This window comes from Rhododendron vialii, chromosome 11a (genome assembly GCF_030253575.1).
Source record: "Rhododendron vialii isolate Sample 1 chromosome 11a, ASM3025357v1".
NCBI lineage: Eukaryota > Viridiplantae > Streptophyta > Magnoliopsida > Ericales > Ericaceae > Rhododendron > Rhododendron vialii.
In genome coordinates this window covers 2,821,266-2,846,226 of record NC_080567.1, presented here as the reverse complement: position 1 = coordinate 2,846,226, position 24,961 = coordinate 2,821,266, and the positions used below count along the sequence as shown (strand labels likewise).

At 39.6% G+C, this 24,961-nt stretch overlaps 1 long non-coding RNA gene across 1 annotated transcript in view; it reads right to left on the bottom strand.

The window, feature by feature from the left end:
• Positions 1-10,491, bottom strand: part of LOC131308135 (uncharacterized) — a 31,513-nt gene extending 21,022 nt beyond the window's left edge. The window contains exon 1 of the long non-coding RNA XR_009194328.1: positions 10,310-10,491. This is a non-coding gene — a long non-coding RNA (uncharacterized LOC131308135). The remainder of the gene's footprint in view (positions 1-10,309) is intronic.
• Between the last annotated feature and the right edge of the window lie 14,470 nt (positions 10,492-24,961).

The window sequence follows — 24,961 nt, the reverse complement described above, 5'->3', positions numbered from 1 at the left end:
GCTGTTACGCCGCCGAAATCCAAAACCGACGACCAAATCTTCTTAGCCGACTGCTACCGCCAAGAAGCACGGTAGGATTTCCTTAACTTCCATTCCGGTAGAAATTCCTTATCCCTATTCCTAAGTATAACGTAGTTTTGTATCATAACCCTAAAATAAGTTCATTTGAAAGTAACTTTGATCATTAAGATTATGTGGATAAGGTTATCTTTGTTTAAGAATGTATGAGATGCATGATGTTGTTATTATTCAAGCATGTTATGTGATCAAGAGTTGGATAATATTGTTGTATTCATTTTGAAAATTTATAAATGCTTGTTTATGTGGAAAGTCCTACACCACGGAGTCTATGCATGATAAACGTGACACGAGAAACAAGATAGTAGAGACATGGCACCTAGGGTGTGTTAACAAAGATAAAAATGTGTATCCGAGGGAGGAAATATTTTGGAAACTACATAATGACCGGTTTTACGTGCATTATGTGAGTTATGTGTGTGTATGCCAATGGGAACCCGGCGTGGCGGAACCATTGTGAGGATACTCGGGAAACCAGCGCGGCGGAACCGAGGTTGGGTGTGTGCTTGGTTATCCGTGGTACGGAGCCAATGCGGTTGTGTGCCAATGGGAACCCGGCGCGGCGGAACCATTGTGAGGATACTCGGGAAACCGGCGCGGCGGAACCGAGGTTGGGTGAGTTAAAAAGGAGTTTTTGGGTAAAAAGGAAAGTGTAGACACCCCATTCTGGACTGTCCAGAAAACGTTATTTGTCGATCTTTTGTTTACCCCAATGATGATTAATGGTCGAAGATAGTCTAAGGACGAAGGTGTGTTTGAACTTTGAGTGTCCCAAGCCTCTTTCAAACCCATATCAAACCTTTCAAACCAGAGCCAAACAACCTCAGCAAAACCAAACTGGCACACGCCAATGTCCTGGAGGCGTACGCCAGTCATCTGCCACGTGTCAGTCATCGACCAGTGGCCCAGCTTTTACTGGCGCACGCCAGTTAATAGTGGCGCACGCCAGTCAAACCCAGTCAAATCAACTTTATTCAGCCACTTGGGCGGGACTTTTGTGCCACCCTAACGTCGGCTACAGCGTCCCTGATGATTATATCGGCCAGGCCCACTCCCCCTCTCTCCTACACCCCCCATCAACTAGTCCCATGCATTTAATGCATGGGAAGGCTCTTTTCTTGACCCAAGCCAGCCAAACAGGCCTTAGCACCAGACTGATCTCAGTCTCTCTCCCTTATAAATACCCCCCTTGCATTCATTTGCAAGGGGTTAGCATCATCAAGAAGCAAAAGCTCCCCTTTCCTCTCTTCTTGCTTTTTCTTCTTCTTCCATTGAATGAGAAAGGAAAGAAGCCCACTTCCATATACCTCCACTGATATCCAGTCACCATACAACATCCATCTTCAACCTTTAGGCTCTAAACCACCTTCAAACTTCAACACCCAAAAGGTATACCACCTTTGCATTCCTTTCTGTTTTCGGCCCCTGAGGGGAACCAGCAAGGCACAGGCTGGTAAACAATACTAGTCCTGGCCTTGAACTGGTAAAAACACAACAATCGTATGCGACGATACTTGGCGCACGCCAGTTTCTACATGCCGTACGCCAGTCATGGCAGTACGAGCACAACTGGCGTGGGGATCATGGATCGTCATTCCTTTTGTTTTATCTTTCTGTCAACCACCCTTGCATGCTAAAATAACCAGTTTACTATTTTCTGTATGTCTAGAACTGTTTAGATAAAGGTTATTGCTTATTCTTTATCTGTTTAGAGGGCCTTTGGGATCCTTCTGGTCATGTTCCAGAGCCCAGATGATGCAAAGGCCAAGCACTGGATTAGGGTCAAACGTGCGTACGGCAGTCCATGACTGGCGTACGGCAGTTAAAACTAGGATCCAGTGGCTGGCCCTTGCATCTTAGCTTAGTCTTGGCCTCCTTCCTGTCCCCACTCTGTTTAGGGGGTTTTCTGTCTTTTTCCTTTTTTTTGTTGGCTTCAAGCCATTTCATCCGTCTGTAAATATATACATCCTGCTTGTTTAAACTGCATGGTTTGTCCTGGGTGTGCGCTGGTCCTTTTCCAGAGCCCAGAGGGTTGCAAACAAAGACTATGCAACCAGATAAGTGGAGTACGCCAGTTTTGCTGTGGCGTGCGCAAGTCTAACCAACATGCAGTGGCTCGACCAGTGCATGCTGGTAGAACTTGCTCATGCCCCTGCGGGGCAGCGTACTGCAATTTGTCCAGTTTGCTCAGTGCTTGTTCTCAATCTATATTTAGCATTGCAATCAAGTCATCCATAAAACATTTTGCCATATAAACTGCAACTTGTTACAGTGCTTTAATCCCCATTATCTGTTCCCCCGCCCTAACTGGCTAAAAAACGATCAAATGAGAGAAAAATGCAAGCGCCTTTACAAAATGCCCGAGTAGAGACCGATCTCCGGATTGGGCGAGAGGGGTGCCATAAAACCCTTCCCCTATCATAACCTGGCTCCCGAACCTCAGTTATCGAAGGTGATGACGGTCCAGTCTACAAGCCTTTTCAAAAAAATCAAACAAACGTGGCAAACGTTTTCGAGTTCGGTTCCTTGGGTGTTTTTACTGCTAAAACCCGAGTGGCGACTCTGAATCGAGGCGTTTTGCCGCGCTATTCCAACAAAAAGGGCCGCACCCCATTTTCATCAAGCAAAATTTCCGGGTAGCGTGCCCACAGAAAGTGAAGTAAAAACATGGTCTACGATGAGTCTAAGTAATGAACACAACGTTAGTCAAGTAAGGATTGTGGATTTGAATACTTGTTTGAACTATATGCATGATCTAAAGTAGAATTGTTGTTATGATCTTTCATCCATAAGTTAAGGGTTAGAGGGTTTGGATAGTTCTATTGAGCGTTATGGCTCACGGTGTTGCCTTTTTGGTGACCCTGGCCTATTATATTGGTGGCGACACCGGTATAATATGTCAGACTTCATATACGAACAGGGTGAACTTTACACCTTGGAAGCCTTCGGAGCAGAGGAGCTAGCTGTGATGGAAGAACAAGCGGAGCTGTAGTTAGGAGCCTTAGTTTCCTTCCGTTTGTAATAAAAGTACTCCTTTTATGTTTTTGATGTAATAAAAGAGCCGGACTCAGCTTTTATTTCAATAAAATGTTTTATTTAACGTACCCAAAATTCGGGGCGTTACAAATGCAATGCCACATAATTCCATGAATGTCAATCACACACAAGCACACACATGTCATGTAAAAAGATGCAATGCCTTTTTTCTTTTTGAACCCATGAAACTAAGTCACCCCATGGTCTCGACGTATTCTAAACCTAAGCTCTGATACCAAGTTGTCATGCCCTCGATTTTCAACATAATTAATAATGACTTCTACTAAACAAAATCTCTCAAATACACACTACTATACTCCAAAAGATACTTCTTTCCCAAAATTTGCAAGTTAAATTCAATGGTTCCATCCTCGGCTCGATGGCCCAAAGTAACATAATACTTATAGTAAAGGAAGGAGTTAAGAGTTTATAGCCATCCATAGTCAAAATGAAAATGATAATTGAAATTACAATTACATCTCAAAAGGGGTTTTATTTTTTTACAAAAAGATGCTAAAGTAATTTCCCATGTTAGTTTTCAAAAGAATGATCAACCATGCACTCCATGCACATCATGTCAATGCCCTTGTGGTGTACCTGAAAATAATAATAGGGTTGAGCAAACACGAGCCCAGTAGAGAATTCTATACTCATGCTATATGTCAATGAGATGATCATGCACCAATAGGAAGATATATGGATAAGAGATCAAAAATTCAACGAATCAACGAGCTTACGAAATGACAAACTTAAAATGAAACAATCAACTAGTTCTCCGTCACATTCAAGGTGTCCCGTGCTTCATAGTTAATGAGTCTTTTGTTCCAAGTGCACATTCCGAGTATTTGGGACCCCGTTCATCCCCTGCCGGTCATTGCACCAATAGGTGGATCCGTTCATTCCCTGCCGGTCATTGCACCAATAGGCGGACCTCCTACCGGTCATTGCACCAATAGGTGGACCCATTCAATTCGGGTATTTTGGACCCCGTTCATCCCCTGCCAGTCACCATGACAATTGACGAGCCCGTTGAAGTTTTCTTAAACCGTTTCATTACTCATGTCATCAATTCTTATTACCTCACCAAGTCACAAAGTTCACAACTTGCATTCGGTGTTCGTGTGTTCCATTTCAATCATATTTCTCACATAAAGAGTTTTGAGTTCTCGGTTCAGCATTTGGCAATCATATACATCAAGCTATCATCATACTTCTTGTTAAATGTAAATGAACATCCTTAAACTCATAAAGATACATACCACTACTCATGGAAACAAACCACGACATTGGAATATGAGAACAAGAGTTTTTACAAAAATCTGCAGTGGCTACGGGTAGGACCAGAAACGGACTATGTATAGTCACTCCGTTCAATCGCCAACTTACTTTTTCCGTAGCCGCTCTACCGCCAAGAAGAACGGTAGAGTCCCTTGTCCACTATCCCAAAGTATAAAAGTAAAATCGTATGTTTGAAATGAAAGTAGATTTTCCCATACTCATTAATCCTAAATATAGAAAATTTGTATGATCATGTAGAATACCTCTACTCATTTACACTAAGTATAAATAGAAGTGTGTATATTGTTTGAATGTTTGAAATGCATGAGAATTTGAAAAGTGTTTAATAAAGTTTTAAAAAGGAAGGGAAATATGTTGAATATCCCGACTTTATTTTCCGAAAAAACATATGTTGTTTTGAACTTCCCTAAAAGAAAGAAAGAATAGATTTTCGAAATATAAACTTGATGGCAAAGTATTCGTATTTTGATCTTAGGATGGTTATGAGCATGTATACGTGATTACTTGTGGTTGTGTGATAAAGCATAAGTGATTTTCTGTGGGCACGCGCCCCAAAAATCTTTGATTTTTTGTTATTTTTGGCGATCGGGTGCGGCCCTCTTTGGAAAAGTGCGACGAAACGCTTCGATTCAGAGTCGCCACTCAGGTTTTAGCAGTGAAAACACCCAAGGAACCGAACTCGAAAACGTTTGCCACGTTTGTTTGATTTTGAAAAAGGCTTGTAGACTGGTCTGTCGTCACCTTCGATATCTGAGGTTCGGGAGCCAGGTTATAAGAGGGGAAGGGTTTTATGGCACCCCTCTCGCCCAATCCGGAGATCGGTCTCTACTCAGGCATTTCGTAAAAAAAACTTTTGCATTTTTCTCTCATTAATCATTTTTAGCCAGTTAGGGCAGGGGAGCAGTTAATAGGGATTAAAACTGTAACAAGTTGCAGTTATGTGACAAAATGTTATGGATGATTGATTGAAACAACGAATATAGATTGAGAACAAGGACCTGTGGGTGTTTTAAACAAACTGGAACGCACTGATCCAGCGTGATGCACGCAGGAGAAAAAACTGTATGCACTGGCCAGGCCACTGCATACGGAGATGACCTGCGTACTCCACTACAAGACTGGCGTGCGCCGGTAGGTCTAAACCCACAGCTCCTATCTCTCAAACCTCTGGGCTCTGAAATGGATCAGTGCACACCCAGGACAAACCACACAGTTTAATAGCAACATATATACAGATTACAGACAGATGAAATGGCTTGAAGCCATGAATATAGACAGGAAACCCCATAAACAGAGTGGGGAAATAGCAAGAGGCCAAGATCAAGGCGACATACAAGGGCCAGCCACTGGATCGTGACATCACTACCGTATGCCCGTCATGAGACCACGTACGCCAGTAACATCATTTGTCCAATGTTTGGCTTTGCATCTTCCGGGCCCTCTGGAACACGACCAGAAGGATCCCAGAGGCCTTCTAAAGCAGATGAAAGCAAATATTGAATGCTATAGCTAAACAGTTCTAGGATACAGAAAGCTGTAAAACTGGTTATTAACATGCTATAAGGTGATGAAAGAAAATATAAGCAAGAAATGGATGATCAATGATCCCCACGCCAATAGTGTGCATACCGCCAGGACTGGCGTACGGCTCGATATTACTGGCGTGCGCCATTGTTCACTCCTTACGATCTTTGAAATCAGGCCAGCTTTAGGGCCAGGACTAGTATTGATTACCAGCCTTGACCCTGCTAGCCCCCCTCAGGGGTCAGAACAGAACGTAAGCAAAAAGGTGGTATATCTCTTTGGATTGAGTTTTGATGATGGATTTGAGCTTTGAACTTGAGTGTTGACGGATGGGAGATGAAAGAATGGCTGTGTAATGGTGTGTGAGAGAGGTGTTTGCTTGCTCTTTCAACTAGTGTGAGAAGAGAGCAAGAAGAAGAGAGGGAGAAAGCTTGAGAGCTTCTTGAGTCTAGCCCCTTTTTTTTTGAACCCCTTTGCAAGAGTGAGAAAGGGGTGTATATATAGAGGAGTGGGGGTTGGTAACTAGCTGGTTTGGGGCTGGTTGGTTAGATGAAAGAGCCTCCCATGCATTAAATGCATGGGACTTGGCTTGATGGAGGGTGTAGGAGAGAGGGGGAACGTCCCTGCCGAGTGTAATCATCAGGGGGACTGTAGCCCACGTCAGAGTGGCACAAAAGTCTCGCCCATGTGGCTGAATAAAGTTGATTTGACTGGGCTTACTGGCGTGCGCCATGTTCAAACCGGCGTGCGCCAGTAATAACTGGGTCAACGGTCGATGACTGACACGTGACAGTTCACTGGCGTACGTCAGCTCAGTACTGGTGTAAGCTAGTTTGGGTTTTGCTGAGGCCATTTGGTTCTGGTTTGAAGGGTTTGAAAGGGTTTGAATGAGGTTCGAAATGGGGTTTGAAAGAGGTTTGGGATGTTCAAAGCTCAAACACACCAACAATTTCGGGATGTTCTTGACCGTATTCATCATTGGGGAATCAAAGACCATAAGTAAACTAATCTGGACAGTCTAGAATAGGGTGTCTACATTTTCCACTCTAAAGGTGTCCGTCCATGTGACACTATGCTTTATATTGTGTGCTAAATGTTTGAGCATGACTACGTGATAATATGAGCATGATAAGTAATATAGAGTTGGATGATCTTGCTAGTTTAGTTTCAAGATTACAATGAATGATTTATGTGTACGTACGTGAAAAGTCTTACCGCGGAGTCCATGCATGTAACGAGATACATAAATTGAGAAAGTAGAAACATGACACCTAGGGTGTGTTCAAGACAAGGTGTGGTTTTGAAACCGCAATGTGGCCAGACTTGCCCATTGTGTGGTGTGCGTGTGTTTTTCGAAAACCCAATGGAAACCCAGAGCGGCGGAACCATTGTGGTATACTTAGGAACCCTGAGCAGCGGAACCGAGGGATGAATTGTGGTTTTGTTATCCGCGAAGAGGAGCCAACGCAATTGTTTTAATGATTTTCGAAAACCCAAATGGGAACCCAGACTGGCGGAATCATTGTGGGATACTCAGGTAACCGGAACGGCGGAACCAAGGGTTTTGAATTGTGGATTGGTTATCCGTGGAGAGGAGCCAATGCCAAATTCCATGTTTTTGTGTGCCAATGTGAACCCAGAGCCGCGGAACCATTGTGAGGATACTCGGGAACTCGGAGTGGGAGAACCGAGGTTGGGTGTGTAAAATCGATTTTGGAAATGTTGATTTGGTATATGAAAAATGGTGACACGGTCTACAATGAGTCGCGTAGGAGAAACACATATATCACCGACACCAACGTTACATTAGGGAATGTGGATGTGTCAGTGTCATTGTTATATTGAATATGCATGAGTTGTGTGACAATCATTAGTTTGTGTACTATATCTATGACCTGCTATGTATAAGTTATGGGTTAGTGGGTATAGAATTATTCTGCTGAGCTCTTGTAGCTCATAGTGTTACCTTTGGTGACCTTGACATATTATACTGGTGGCGACGCTGGTATAATGTGTCAGACTTTGTAGATGATGAAAGGTGTGCTGTGCACCTTGGAGACTTTTGGAGCCGAAGAGTTGGCAAGGATGGAGGAGCAGGTGGAGCTATAGTTAGGAACCTTAGTTTTCCCTCCCTTGTGTAATTAATGAACTTGTGTGTGTGGGAGTTATGATGTAATAATGAGTCAGACTCTATTTAAGTTTTCAGTGAAATTGTTTATTTAACGTTCCCAAAATTCGGGGCGTTACACACTCTGGTACTTGAAACCTCAGTTTACCATTACTGTCGAATCAACCCTTACTTTTTCATTTTTTTTCAATGAACTAAAGACTAATCTGAGTTCTTTAATGAAAAGCATCATTTTTCTTTTCTCAAATAACTAGTCAACCTCTCACCAAAAATATACACACTACGCATGTAGAGTTAGAATGTGAAGTAACAATGACACATCGAACAATACCGCACCTTGACAATAAGGAAACTCACCCGTAAACCCCAAATCAAATTCCAAATCTCAAGTTAACTTCAAGCCAAAAACCCTTCACCTTGAGATTTCCTTTTTAAGTCTAACGTGCAAATACCCTATATGTGACTCTCACAATGCATCACACCACAACGTACCAAATATACACTCACACAGAACAAGTTGCCTATCACATATCAGGAGAACAAGCCACAATGATTTGGAGGTCTAAAGGGAGAAATAAAAGAAAACATGTATTGACATATTAGTGTGGATGAACACCAGACTAATACAGGTCAAGCTCTGCTGATTCAAGTTGGAAATACCGGAGTCCGTTGATTTGCTCAAGAATACCATAAGATTTCTCGTTAAAAACCCTTTTCCTTTCTATTCTTTTTAATCGAGGAATTCCCATTGTTTTTCTCAACATCACCCTTGGGGTCACCGCGGTCTCACCCAGGTCTTTTCCCTTCAATAATAATCACTTGGTCACCTCAGGTCTATTTCCCTCGAGCATAGGGTCACCCCGAGTCTATTCCCTCAATAATAATCTCTTGGGTCACCTCGGTCTATTTCTCTCGAGCATAGGGTCATATCCCGAGTCTATTCCCTCAATAATAATCGCTCATTATGTAAACTTGCTGATACGACTTTATAACAGGGTCTAATATACTAAAACCATTAAGAGGGCAATACCCACATACCAAAACAAGCATACTAAACCAACCCATGGATACAGCACATAAAGAGGAAAAACTAATTATTTTTCTCTAAGTATCAAACAACATCAATGTCAATACACCAACAATGCATATCCCTTGTACACTACAAGTTCTCTTTAATCCAACACCTAGCCATCTAGATCAATCCATCGTATCCCCACATGTCAAATTGACGAAGTTAATCATTTACATTAGACTAAATCCAATTAAACAACGTGAATTCAAGGACGACACTTAAACCATTGAAAAGTACACTTCTTTTTCTTCAATCCACAGGTCATACACCAAAAACGGAGTTTGGGTAACCTTATTACAGCCTTGCGATTATAGCTCAACATAACAGTGAAAACTGGTGCAAAGGCAGAATTTGGGTCAACTTTGGATGCAAAACTGTTATCGCTCGGACCTACCCATGATGCATGGGATGTATTGTTGGAAAGCTCTATGTGTCTAGTTTCTAACAAAACAAACGGTGTGTCATTTTGTGTCCTGAGCTAGGAGTTATGACCATTTTACCAAAGTCCGCCGGTGTTGTCAAATTCTACGCGGGAATAAGTAAAATTGATTGAAAAATCATAACTCTTTCATCTTAAACCCAAAAATATTAAAACCAACGCCAAAAGTTGCACCACTACAAGCCCTACACTCAGTAAAAATCCCAGGTTTAGGAACGAGAGGAAATTAACCCAACCATCCAGAGAAAAACAGATTCGCAACCATTTTCGCACCAGTCAACCAACCCTGCTTTAGAAATTCACCAAAAATTGTATACTTAACCAAATTACTTGATTCCAACGCCAATCTCTTCTTACCTTAAATATTCAGCTCCTGTAAAAGACCCAAAGCCACCAAAAATGTTCATCATGTCCAGAAAGTTAAAAGAAGACAGCCACGCACAGGTTCGTACACCCAAGTGACAGCCGATATTCAAAAATCCGTAACTACTTGTGTGATTATCGGTTTTGCATGATCTTGGTACCAAAATCTTCGTATTGAAACGTACTTTAACAGTTATGAAGACACCAAAAATTGATTCCTAGCAGAAGAGCCCCCAAAAGACAGATTACCAGAACCCATGAAATTTTCAGCATACACTAGATTTATTCAAGACTCAAAATAGATGATCAAACTTGATTCTTGTACATCAAACTAACACTTAAGCATGTAAAGAAGGCATGAGATCCCTACCTCGAAGGTTAGAAGCATGCCCGAACATGGAGGAAACTTTGAAGTGCTTCAATCATGAATTTTCTTGGATGGATAGGAAGCTCTCGTTGCGTAGAACAACTTTAGTACTTGGGATTTTTCCAAAATCTCATTCTAAGGCGATGAAATTGAAGAGAGAAGTTTGGAGGAGAGTGAGGCGTGGGAGAGGCAGAGAGAGGCGTTGGGGAGGAGGAGAAAAATGAAAATAAAAACCCTCTCTCTCTCTCTCTCTCTCTCTCTCTCTCTCCTGGTATACTTATATAGACTATATTTCCAATGAGGGATCCCGCACGGTTCAGTAAAAAACTGCTCGGATCAAGCCCTTCCCGATCATTTTTTTTGCTGATTTCTCGTGAGCACCCTTAAAATCACGTTCTGAACACATTGAGCGGCTCAGATCGTCGCAATTCGATCGGGAAAGGGGAGTCCCGCACGGTAAGCCCGTGCGGGATCCCTCAAAGGATTCGGACTCTACTTATATATATATATATATATATAGACAAGTCAAAATAACACCTCACACACTTAGTAATTACATCAAGTCCCACACTAACAAGCCTTGGCACATTAACCCCAAAACACTTTAACAAGCCATAGCACATTAACCCCAAAACACTTATCCACATTAAATTTCTCCACTTAAGCAGTTATAAATATTATGTTTGTTGAAATTAAATACGGGTCTCTACAACCCAAACTAGAAAATTCCAACCCCATACTTGCTCAACGCGAAACACAATATAACTAAACTCGGAAGTATCATCCATTGTCATATAATTTAATCAACTAGACAATCAACTCCTTCCCTCCTACACCATGACACTAATTCCTATCACGCCCTCGATTTTCAACATAAATAAATATAGCTTTTCATAAATAAAACTCCTCACATTTTTTTTATTACATATTACTCCAAAAGAGTCCACCATATCCTAGTCATTAAATTACATATCCAACTCTAAGAGTTTGAACAGATTACATCATTAAAAGAAATAGAATTAAGGTTCTATTACATTCCCAAAATATGTTTTGCCAAAATGTCCATGAGTCTCATTTACCACTTCTTCCGAAAATATGCACTAGAATGCATACACTTCACTCCATGCTATTGCTCCGAGATCACACCTGAAAAATGATAGGTTGAGCTACACTAGGCCAGTAGAGAAATCTGCACAACCATTATATGCAAATGGGAGGACAGGCAGAATGAACAAAATAGGTATGCTATGTCTCAAGTTTAAAACGGAATGGAAGATTATAGATATCTCACCGTCGTTCATGATAATACAACACCAAGGTTCTAGGCTAACCACAATGTCCTATTCCGAATACTCCATCCGCTCCCCGACTTCACCTTAGTCATAACAACACACGTTTAAAGAAAACAACCTATCGATATATGTCTCTATGGCAGTGTTCGACGATCAATCACTTCTATTGTATATTCATCAAACAAACCCTTACATTTACTTATATCAATCACCATTACAAAATCCACGTCACATGTCATAAACGAGTACTCTTCCCGGGCCGTTTGTGGAGTCCCGCTACTCCCTACAAGTACCTCCCTCACAATAGGAACTGAATCACATCACATCTTATAGGTCACCATACCAAAATTCCTCCAATACACTTCACAACTCAACCATTGATCTCAATCACATATAATGAATTCACAACGAATAGTTATTCACATAGAAGTAGTACGGATAATCTCATCTCAATCAACTCGCCATCATTACGTTATTAGTTTCTTATCACCATACAAGCACTCACATTTCAAGGGATATTCTCTCACAACAAATCATGGACTTCTACCTTACAACTCATGCAACCATACAAGTTACGCAAGAGATGTAGCACATATCAAACATAAGAAAAATGTATCATGTACCTGCGCCTAGCATTGTTTAACCTAAAGGAGTGTTCTACATGTTCGTTCCTCATATCGCATGTTAACACATACAACCTTAGCCCACCTGTATTCCTTTTGTTCTGTAAACCCTCGTTTCGGTGTCAAAGGACTCATACGGAACCCAACGACCACTACAAAGCCTAGTATACCACTAGTCTCGTCGAATCACTCAATTAAGTACTTAGGTGAACCTAAGAACATCTGTGTTTCACTCCACGATTCTAAGGAAGAAGGATTACCCAACGTATATGATCATATCTATCTTATTTTGGCTACCAAACCTTATTGGTTAAGAATTAGGAGATGAGACCACCACCATTGGAAAGTAGATTTCTAGTACATGAATTTCGATATAAAATTTGCCCAAAACGGTGTTCGGATGAAAAAGTTATGCCCTTTCGAAGTTTTCCAAAAATGCTGATTTTTTATTTCCTACCGGTAGGAGAATGTGTCCTACCGGTAGGAGACCAAAATTTCACGAAAATAACATTTCTGGACAGTTTTTCTACCGGTAGGGCCAAAACTCCTACTGGTAGGACTTGGGTTTTCAGCGCACGATTTCAGATTTCGCGAGAACAAGTCTAGCAACAAAACCAACGATTTAAGGCATGATTCAAACACCAAATCATCACATTAACACATAATAGAAGTGAGAAATCCCTACCTCAAAGATCAAAGCCGAACTCACGAACTCCGAGCAAGCCCTGGTTATCCTAGACCCGAAATCCACCGAGAACACCTCCTCCGAATTCCAGTCCACCGATACAAACTCAAGATCGTGGTTATTAGGTGAAGGAGGAATAGATCCCTACGGATTTGAGGAGTATTGAGCTTGAGAGAGTGAAAGAGCAAGAGAGATAGAGTCGGATGGGAGAGAGAGATTACAGGCGTGAGTTGTGTGGGAGAGTTTTGGGGAAAATTTTATCATCCACACTCACACACTCCCTTATATATATGTACACATAGGCATAACACATTAACACCCCCAAACTCCCAAATTCGAGCACATTGAACCCAATTCACATATTCACATCATATTTCTTTTTACGTAAGCAATTATACAACATCAAATTTATTGAAATAAAAATACGGGTCTCTACAATTCCTCTTAACCATTTTAGAGACTAAGGCTTGTATATAACCAATCCATTTTTTTTCCTTGCAAATACAAATACAAATTCTTTGCTACAAAAGATAATAGAATTCTTCGTGACCCAGAAAAATACAATATGTCATTTGATGTTTGGGATAGAATGTATGATCAGCTCGAATATATGTGTTTATTTTGAATGTAGCTTAGCTTAATTTATAAAACCATGCACACAATACTTCAAACTCGAACTGAGCGCCTTTCAAACCAATAGTGGTCTCCACTCTCCTTAATATCCAAATCTAGGCCAACTACAAAATGCATGCTATTGATGTGCACTAGAGACTGTTTTAGGCCTTAATTCCCATGGAGTGCAACAAATTATATAGCGAAAATAACCGTGAAAACTTTGTAGCATCCAGTAATAACTACACAGAATCCTTTAATAGAAGGAATAAACCCACTACGCTAGGTACATGATACAAGTGCATGTGGTGTACTTTTAGTTAGTCAAACTGCCAGATAAAGCCCCATAGGCATACCTCAAATAAATAATTTCAGCTTACATGAAGTAGAGGCTTGACAACATTTGGATATTGTGAAAATTTTTAACCAAATTTAAATCGCATACCACCAAAGTATTTTCTATATAATACCAAAGTTGAAACATGAAGTAATCTAGATTGGAAGACCCAACTGACAATGTGCTCAAAGACTTAGTTCAACATGAATGTCACGCCCTCGATTTTCAGCTAAAATAATAATACATTTTTCACAAACAAAAGTCTTTCTCTCTAACTATATTTACCCTTAAATGTCATGCCAATCCAAACAACGAATCAAAGTCTCTTCTTCTTCTTCTCTCTATATTTTTTTTACAAAAAGTCTCCCAAACGTTTACAATTAAATGGGTTTCATAATCGAGGAGAGGAATTTATACATGGCTTTCCATATATTCTAGCCAAAAGGTACAACCTTCAATTTCGAGTAAAGTACATAACATGAATTAGACTAGATGATAAACACTTAACGATACCAATGAAGCTCTCAAGAGACGTCTCAATGTGCACTCCATGCAACCCAAGCTAAGTGCCATGGCGAGTACCTGAAAGGATAGGGTGAGCTACACTAGCTCGTAGACATATCCATACCTAAATAATATGCAGAAGTGAAGATAGACATCAAGGAAAAACATTTTTTCTGAAAGCATATTTGTTTTATCAAAAAGTAGAACACAAATACCATACCCATGCTTGCAAATATTTAACTCCATTTATCAAATACTGACGTTTTCACCCACACACACGAATGTACTAGAAACCTCAGCTTACCCTTACTACCAAATCGATCTTTATTCTTTCAATCTCCATTTCAGTGACCCACAAATTTATCTGAGTTCTTTAATAAAATATTTTCTTTCTCTTTTCTTAAACAACTAGCTAACCTCTCACCAAAAATACACACTACGCTTGTAGAGTTAGAATATGAAGTAACAATGACACATCAAACAATACCGCACCTCGACAATAAGAAACTCACCATGAACATGCAAAGCTTGATACACAAAATATACTCTTTTTACATATAAGTATTGAAAAGTCTTTCATGCTTTCTTCTCTTTCAATACTTACAATGAAGTTATAAAATCCCAATTCAAAGTCAAGCCAACACAGCAAAAATAATCTTTGCATTATATTAAGCATTTCCAATTTTTTCCTTTCCTTCAAATGCTCAAAAGAATGCTATTAAACCACGAACTCAAATCAAGTCCCTAATAAAGGAAATTACCCATAAAAGTCGATATGGAAAATAACAAAGCTCATAATAGAATAACCAACCAAATCGAACATCAAATTTACTCAACACCGAGACATAAAATTATATGAGTAGCTCACCAATGCAATCAACCGACAACCGTACTAGACGTCTCTAGCACATGCACTTTACAAGCTACTAACCCGAAGGACGAAGCAACCTACCCCGCGCGGGTTTACGGACTTTCACCGACGGCATCATAATTGACCCAGTAGGTTTACGGACTTTCACCGACGGCGTCACAATTGACCCAGTAGGTTTACGAACTTTCACCGACGGCATCACAATTGACCCGAGTAGGTTTACGGACTTTCACCGACGGCGTCATAATTGACCTAGTAGATTTACGGACTTTCACCGACGGCGTCACAATTGACCCGAGTAGGTTTACGGACTTTCACCAACGGCGTCACAATTGACCCGAGTTTCCCGGTGACCCAACTCAAAATCACTAAACTATTATATTCCAAAATATCTCAAATACTTGGCCTTAAAGCCCAAATCAACTAAAATCGACCAAATTTCCTTGAATAACTTACCCAAATTCATCGGAATGAATGAATGTAGAACAAAAATTCAATGAAGTCTCAACAATAAAAACATTAGCTACGTACGTGTATTCAACGAGTATCCCAAGCCATATATCACGAAATTTCTTTCACCCGTTACTAAATGCAAAGAGACAAGTATACTTGGTATAGACTTGTGCCCATATAAATTACTTCCATTTCCTCAAACACATAGTGTGCATAAACTAGCTAATATCCTCGTATCACTTAAATTCATGATTTTGATCACTTAAAAGGTGAACCCACTACTAATGAGGACCAAGTATGCCAAAAGCAGTAAAATATCGACTCTAACCATGAATATCTACAAAATCCCTCACCAAAAATCATGTATAGCACACAATTCCAAACATATAAATTAGGGTTTGGCTCATAATTTGATTACTCTACCAAAAACGCGGATTAAGTGCACACCAAGGCATATACATACTCGCTTCAAGCATAGGGTTTAGACACTCGATAATGTACTAAGCTACCACATAAATGAGCATAGAGAGAGAGATCCCTAGATTAAAACTCTGTTCTTCCAAAACCCCCGAAAGTCCCGGCACACAAGGCACCACAAATTTCTTTGAACAAATTTGCAATACTCTCTTAGAAAAATCATAACCTTTTCATCTTAAACCCAAAAATATTGAAACCGACACCAAACGTTGCACCACAACAAGCACTACTCTCAATAAAAATTTCAAGTTCAGAAACGAGAGGAGGTTAACCCAACAATCAAAAGAAAAACCGATTCGCAATCATTTTAGCACCAGTCGACCAACCCTGCTTTAGAAATTCACCAAAAATTGTATACTTAACCAAATTACTTGATTCGAATGCCAATCTCTTCTTAACTTAAATATGCAGCTCCTGTAAAAGACCCCAAGCCACCCAAACGTTCATCATGCCCAGAAAGTTAAAAGAAGACAGCCACGCACAGATTCGCGCATCCAGCAAACAGCCAGTATTCAAAAATTCATAACTAATTGTGTGATTATCGGTTTTGCATGATCTTGGTACCGAAATCTTCGTATTGAAACGTACTTTAACAGTTATGAAGACACCAAAAATTGGTTCCTAGCAGAAGGGCCCCCAATAGACAGATTACCAAAACCCACGAAATTTTCAGCATACACTAGATTTATTCAAGACTCAAAATAGATGAACAAACTTGATTCTTGCACATCAAACTAACACTTAAACATGTAAAGAAGGCAGGAGATCCCTACCTCGAAAGTTGAAATTAAAACCCCAAGAATCTCCAGGCAAAACCTCTCCCAAAAACACCTCCTCCGAGCTTTCCAACGCGATCAAAGGCTAGAACTCGACTCTAGGAGAAGAATGCTCCAAGACCCCTTGGTTAATTTGAGATTTGGGGAAGAAATTTGGTAAGGGTATGAGTGAGAGAGAGAGAGAGAGAGAGAGAGAGAGAGAGAGAGAGAGAAGCCGCGGGAGAGATGAGAGTGGCGTGGGTGTGTGTTGTGTTTACTGTGAGAGAAAAGAGAGAATTATAATTGAGGAGAAAATTATTTCCTACGCCCACACATACATCTATCACATGCCATACACTCACATATTTCACAATTGCACCGAATTTTCAACTTCTTGCACATCAATCCCCAATTCATTATCCACCATAATAATTAATTCTTTTAAAAAGGGTCCTCTAATATCCCCAACATTAAAAATAAAAAGGTTTTTAATACGGGTCTCTACAATGAAGGCCACCATCCACAAAATGATAAATTTTACATTCAACATAGACCAAGGATCGCTTTAAATTGACAAAGAAAACAAATCTAAGGCAAGGCATTTAAAGTAACAAAGTGAGTTCCACAAACCTAAACAGTTCAAAATTGGATGTACAGATTTTCAATCATATGTTATGTCTTTCTTTTCCTGGTAGCAATCAAAAGGTGATCCACGCAAAACTACATAACAAGCATCAGACCTAGAAACCTTACAGAGATTTTTCAAGCAAAGGGAAAAGGAAACAATCAGATTCTCTAAAGAAAAATCTGGCTCGTCCGAACTTTATCTAATCTGGCAATTTCCATTTTTAAAACTGTTAATATGTACATATATATTTTTTGTATCATGAACGTAGCATGCCTGACCACTTATGTGGACCTTTATAAAAGTTTTAAAGGATACTGTTGGAAACTTAGTATGGAAACGATAATACTTTTGTGCACTGGAAAACAGAGTAGAAACTAGTATAATACACTTGTGTGTAATTGAAACATAAAAATCAGATGCTAAACGAAATTGTTAGTAATAAACTAATTCTTCCAATGGAAAACAGATTATACAATAACAGTAGGAAGAAAAATACAACTCACGGATTGCAAACACCGAAGAAGAAGAAATAGATCGAGTCCAGCGATGGGTCACTGTGTCCTTAAAGTAGATTTCGCCCTCGCCACGGTGCTCACGATTATGGACGTCCACTTCCCAGGATGCAACGATCTTTCCGCACGCAAACGCAGCACTTCAAGTGCGTGCCCCGCGAACAAAACTATGCAGAACTCTCTTGGACTCTATATGCGAAATGTATGTGTGCCAGGTAGTTTTTTTTTTTCGATCCATGAAACGGCTGGAGTGAACCTATATTTATAGGCAACTAAGAGTCTGTCCCAAGGGGTACAAAACTTGTTCTAAGGGTCACAAAAGAAATGGGTTGTGTCGGTTCCAACGAACTGATGCAATGGTTGGAAATCCAACTGTTGCAACGTTCCATATGCATGCACTGGTTCGGTTCAAACTGAACAGCCGCACCTGTTTGTTTTAAATTAAATTGGGCTAGAGTAAAATAACTTTGGCCCAAGCAAGCCGAGCCCAATTTATTTTAATCAGAGCCCGAGCCCGAGCGAGACGGGCAGTTCCTTCCATACCGAGCGACTAATTTCAAGACCCAATTTCTTTCACATATTAAAATGGTTTTATGCTCCAAAGAAAAGACTACAAAAGATCTTTCTAAGAAACCATTTTTCTAACAGATACAAGGTATTCCAAGCATCAAAAATAAATGAGAGGTATCATCAGCAGTTTCAATTGTCACCATGTCATCACTCATAACAGTAAGCCAGACGACCAAACATTCTATCTTCAATGATAACTCTGATTCCATTTGTATTTTCACACAAGAAAATCGGACACACGATAAAAATTTAAGATTCACAACTTTTCCTAAAGTCTTCCAACTCAAGTTCTTCAACTGGTGTCTCTAAACCCGAAATAAGTTCTTCAATTGGTGTCTATACAAGTTAGTCATACAACTCTATCTCCAAACCCAAAATTCATTTCACATCGGACGGAGTACATTCCACACACAAAAAAACACCCTAAACCCATATCTATTTCATGAGAACAATGAACTTGTAAAAGAAAAAAAGAAAAAAACAAACACCACAAATGCTTTCCAAATAACACCAACTCCCAAAGCTCTACCAATCAAACATAATACACAGGTAACCAAGGGTACTCTTATCAAACAAATAAAAGAACATTTCATCCTTATAGTTCACACCCCCAAGTCAACAAGCAAAAATAACCTCTCTCTTTTTTTTTAAATGCATGAATTAGGGTTCTGGTTCAATGGGAAATTGCAAGGGAATCAGTCAAATTGAATATGAGGGTAGACAATGGAATAGGGGACAAACAAAATATCAAATCTGAAGCTGCGTCGGCCAAACGTACTTCAAACAAGGCATCAAAGTTCACTCCCCCCATAGGGTTCAAAAGCTCAAACGTAGATAGAAACAATCATCTGCTGGTGGTTCTCATCGAATCAAATGTTCAGACACAGAGAGATTGAACTCGTCTAAGTGTAGCTTCAAAATCCAAAGGGCAAAGGAAAATAATTTCTATAGGTGTGACTAAAAATCAAGGTAACACGAATTCCAACTCTAGCACATGGTACATGGGAATGCATACACGTTACTCTCAAGCAGATAGGATCATGTATACATATACTCGACATATCACGACGCATATAAGCAGCAGGCAAGTGGGCACATAAGCCACATATCGGTCAAACATTTAACCTGACAAATAACAGGGGTCAAGTCCTCTATTTTCTCCCAACAAGAGTCAACAAGACTATGCCATGCTGCAAAAAGGTAAACGCAAGAATACCACATAGATAAATGAAAATCATTCACAAAAGCCCACATAAATTATACCCCAAATGCAACCAATCGGCCCCTAAGATCTTGAGATATTCTAACCTAGATGGTCTGAAACCAAGTTGTTACACCCTCGATTTTAAACATAGAATTAATAAATTTCTCATAAAAAAAAATATCATTTCTATACAATAAAATCCATAAATACCATGCCAAAATCCTTTCATCATTTACCTCGAAGGGACCAAAGCCCAACATTCCAGAAGTTTTTGAAGGAAGAAAAGAGATAATAATTTTACATTCGTCCCAACTTTATTATATGACAATAGAGTTACATTTTTAAGAAGAAAAAAGAAAGTAATCTTCATAAGGCGATACAGTAACTCTCCTATGTAAGCTCTCAATTAATTGAGGGTCCAACAGTGCACATCAATCACCCCATGCTACTGACCTTGACTTGTACCTGAAAAATGAAGGGTTGAGCATACACTTGCCCAGTAGAAAAAATCTCTGCTAACTTTAGACGTACATGATATGATAAGTGCTAAGTGACATTATAATAGGAACAATGACTTTTTGACTACAAGTAGAATACAAAATACAATCCCAACTTAAAAAAAAACTTAGAACTCCCTTTCACACACAACACACACCCACGCCATCTATTTTAAAACTCAATTTACGATCTAACGAATTGCCATCATCTTGTCTTTACTATTAGTCTAACTTGCAATATCCCAACAAAAAAAAGAAAAAAGACATTCATTAATGTTTTGCACCTCGACATATATCAACTATACATTTATGCCAAACAATTCACCAAATTCTATTTATCATTCCCGAAATATCAATAAGTGCCCATGTACTCAACTTCATGTAAAGACATCAAAATAATCCAATATAAATGAATCAACAGAAGCAAAGTATTTACAAGTATTTACAACTCTAGCAAATAACAAACATAGTTTGAAGAAGTAATATCCCAGTTCAACCGTTCTTACATACTTCCACATTAGCCAACATTTAATCAATCTCGTAACTCAGTTTCTTTTCCTCGTAATGTCATGAGCGAATGCTCCTACCGGGCCAATTAAGGGATCCTAATACCCCCTGCCTAGCACCTCACCAATTGGTGGGTCTAGAATGTGTTACGAGTGATTGCTCATGCCAGGCTAGTTAAGGGAACCCGATATCCCCTACCTAGCACCTCACCAATTGGTGGGTCCAACATGTGTTACGAGCGATTGCTCTTGTCGGGCCAGTTAAGGGATCCCGATACCCTCTGCCTAGCACCTCACCCATTGATGGGTCTGGAATGTGTTACGAGCGATTGCTCTTGCCGGGCCAATTAAGGGATCCCGATACACCCTGCCTAGCACCTCACCCATTGGTGGGTCTAGAATGTGTTACGATCGATTGTTCCTGCCAGGCCAGTTAAGGGATCCTGATATGTCACGCTCACAAATTTCAACATAATTGATAATACTTTTTACAATATTAACATATCATCCTCACATACATACATACCCAAAATGTTATGCCAAACATCATCTCATAGACTATTACCCTCACGTATTAATGCCCAAAAGAGAAGAAGTTATACATCTTTTACGATTCCCCATAATTGAACATGTTATAATGAAATTACATATTTCTTTAGCTCAATACTCATTTTACATTAGACAATAACATAACTAATACAAGGCTTTACGAATGACACCCGACTTGTCCTCCAAGCTCTCCAAGCTATAAGCCTTGGTGGGTACCTGAAAATGAAGGGTTGAGAATACACTTGCCCACTAGGAAAATCTCTAACAAACTCTATATGCTTATGGGAAGACGAGTGTCAAGGAAAAACATTTTAATGAAAATAATAACGTTTTGACAAGAAATAGAACATGTAACTCGATCCCAACTTTCAAACAAAAACGTACATAGCACTCTATCTCAGACATACTAACCCTATTAACCATGCACAAACACCTTTCACTTAGACCTCGGTTTACCATTTTCGATCTCATTTCTTCTCATTACATTCCTCTTCTGATGACTTAGAAGCATTTCAATTAAGTTATGAGCGATTGCTCCTGCTGGGCCAATTAAAGGATCCCGATATCCTCTGCCTAGCACCTCACTCGTCAGTGGGTCTAGAATAAGTTATGAGAGAATTGCTCCTGCTGGGCCAGTTATAACCATCACATAGTAAATCTACCATTAGTTCGCATCAATCAAATGACTTCAACATCAACTCATCTTAATGCATATCAATATCACAACAATACATATCCTTTATGCTATGCAAGTTCTTACATGATTAGTTATCCCCATTTCTTGTTTCAATATATGTATATACACACACACACACACAGAGCCAACTATTTCACATCACGTTTCCCATCAATCTCATCATTAATCTCGTCACCAACCCATTTATTCTACTACTAAGTATCTCCTAATTGATCACAAACTCAACTTCATGCAAGTAGCTAGAAATAGCTTCACCTTCCAATTTATAGTTCAAGAGAAAATTAATAGCTGTAACCCACATTTTCATTTCATAAATATAATCAATCATCCTCATTCAAGTATCCCCGTTCCATCTTTAATATACAATCAACCATCTCAACCCATATTTTCTCTAGGTGTCAACGAACACTTCCCAAGCATGCTAGCTTACCACTGAAAGCTCGTTGGACCATTCAAATACTTAAACGAACATAGGAGCATCAGTGTCTCACTGAAGTGAATCTAAGGGAAAAGGATGCCAAGTGTATACCAATATATCCTTCCCGAAGCCGTAGAAGTGTACTAAATCATTCGTGAGGTTCAAACATAACCTAACCGCCAGAGTTAACATGAAACCTTACAACAACCGATCTTATTTGGGCCATAAGATTTTATTAGCTTAGGATTAGACTATGAGGCCACCATCATTAGAAAGTAGACCTTTTGTACATCAATTTCGATATAAAATTTGTCCAAAATATAGTTTGGATGAAAAAGTTATGCCCTTTAGAAGTTTTGCCAAAAATGCAGATTTTTCATTTCCTGTCAGTAGGACACAACCTCCTACCGGTAGGAGACCAGAATTTCACAAAATGACACTACTGGACAACATTTCTACCGGTAGGTACATAACTCTTAGCGGTAGGACCTTGGTTTTCAGTGCACGATTTCTAATTTTTGATAGATTTCAACAAGCACTCTAGGGTCGATCAAGCACCACTTTTTGTTACCAAATCAACTCAAAGACATACAAGGGGAGCGAGAAAACCCTACATCAAGCCTCGTGATCAACACCCACTAAATTAGTCAAGCCCTAGAACTCCAAACTTCAAAATTAACCAAGAAACACACCCTTCGAAATCGAATCAACTGAGTACAAACTCGAGAACACAATTATAGGAAGATTAAACACATAATCAACACATAGGCACGTAGAGAAAGATGAGAAATCCTACCTCAAAGATTGAAATTAAAACCCCAAGAATCTCTAGTCAAAACCTCTCCCGAAAACACCTCCTTTGAGCTTTCCAATGCGATCAAAGGCTAGAACTCAACTCTAGGTGAAGAATGCTCCAAGATCCCTTGGTTAATTTGAGATTTGGGAAAGAAATTTGGTGAGGGTATGAGAGAGAGAAGCCGAGAGGGAGGGAGTCGGATGGAGAGAGAGAGAAACGAGAGTGGGAGTGTGGTGGAAAAATGATTCTCTACCATACATTCCCCCTTTTATACCACTACACATTTCAATCACACTTGCACCCCAAATTTCCAATTCCTATCACATAAATTCCAAACACACATTCACATCACCTTTCTCATTATTTCATAATTCTAACTTTTATTTGAACATTAAAATTATTGAAATTAAACACGGGCCTCTACACGATACCCTGTGCCTAGCACCCCACCCGTTGGTGGGTCTTGAATGTTCTCATTTCGTTTTGTGTTCAAGTGTTCACTTATCCCATTTCAATCCTTATCCTCACTTGTACTCATTCCTCAATAAACTTCTTATTTAAATTAATTCATTGTATCCCCACATATAAAATAGGGCGAAATTAGTCATTTACACATCATAGAATTTTATTTCCGTAAGTTTTTCACCCAATTAGATTTATTACACCACCACACATACAAATAAGCAATTTAGGGTTCAATCTCACATAGTAAGGTCAACACAATTCAATTCATATGACCCACAATCTTACAATCCATCCCATAGAGATTTTCCCAACAAAAACATGCTCAAACACACAGATACTCAAAAGCTACCTTAGAAACAACTATCTCTTGGATTAAAAATTGGTTCTAGGCATTAAAAACTTAAAGGGTTCAATCGACAAGAAAAACTATGATCAAGCACCAAAATCTACACAAACTCAACACATAAACAAGTAAAGAAAGAGAGAAATCCCTACCTAATGTTTAACGCCCCGAATTTTGGGAACATTAAATAAACAATTTTATTGAATATCTAAATAGAGTCTGGCTCATTATTACATCATAACCTCCATAAGAGTACTTTCATTACAAAAGGAAGGGAAACTAGGGTTCCTAACTATAGCTCTGTCTGCTCCTCCATCGTAGCCAGCTCTTTAGCTCCAAAGTCCTCCAAGGTGTACAACTCACCTTGATCATCTACAAAGTCTGACACATTATACCAGCGTCGCCACCAGTATAATATGTTAGGGTCACCAAAGGTAACACCATGAGCTATGAGAGCTCAATAGAATAATTCATACCCACTAACCCTTAACTTACAAGCAGTAGATCACAAAATTAACGATTTCCACATAGTACATACATATCTAACTGAAATAGTTAACAATGAAACAGCCACATTCGCAATTCAACAGTCGTTGGGGTCCATGATTTCTGAGTTTCTCTTACGCGTCATTTCGTAGACCGTGTCACTAGTTTCACCTTTCATTTACCAAATCAACATTTTTAGAATCGTTTTAACACACCCAACCTCGATTCTGCCGTTCCGGTCTCCCAAGTATCCTCACAATGGTTCCGCCGCACTGGGTTCCCATTGGCACACAAAACTTTGCATTGGCTCCTCTCCGTGGATAACCAAGCCACATTACCAATGAAGCTACCACATCCGGCCCCATTGGTAATCTT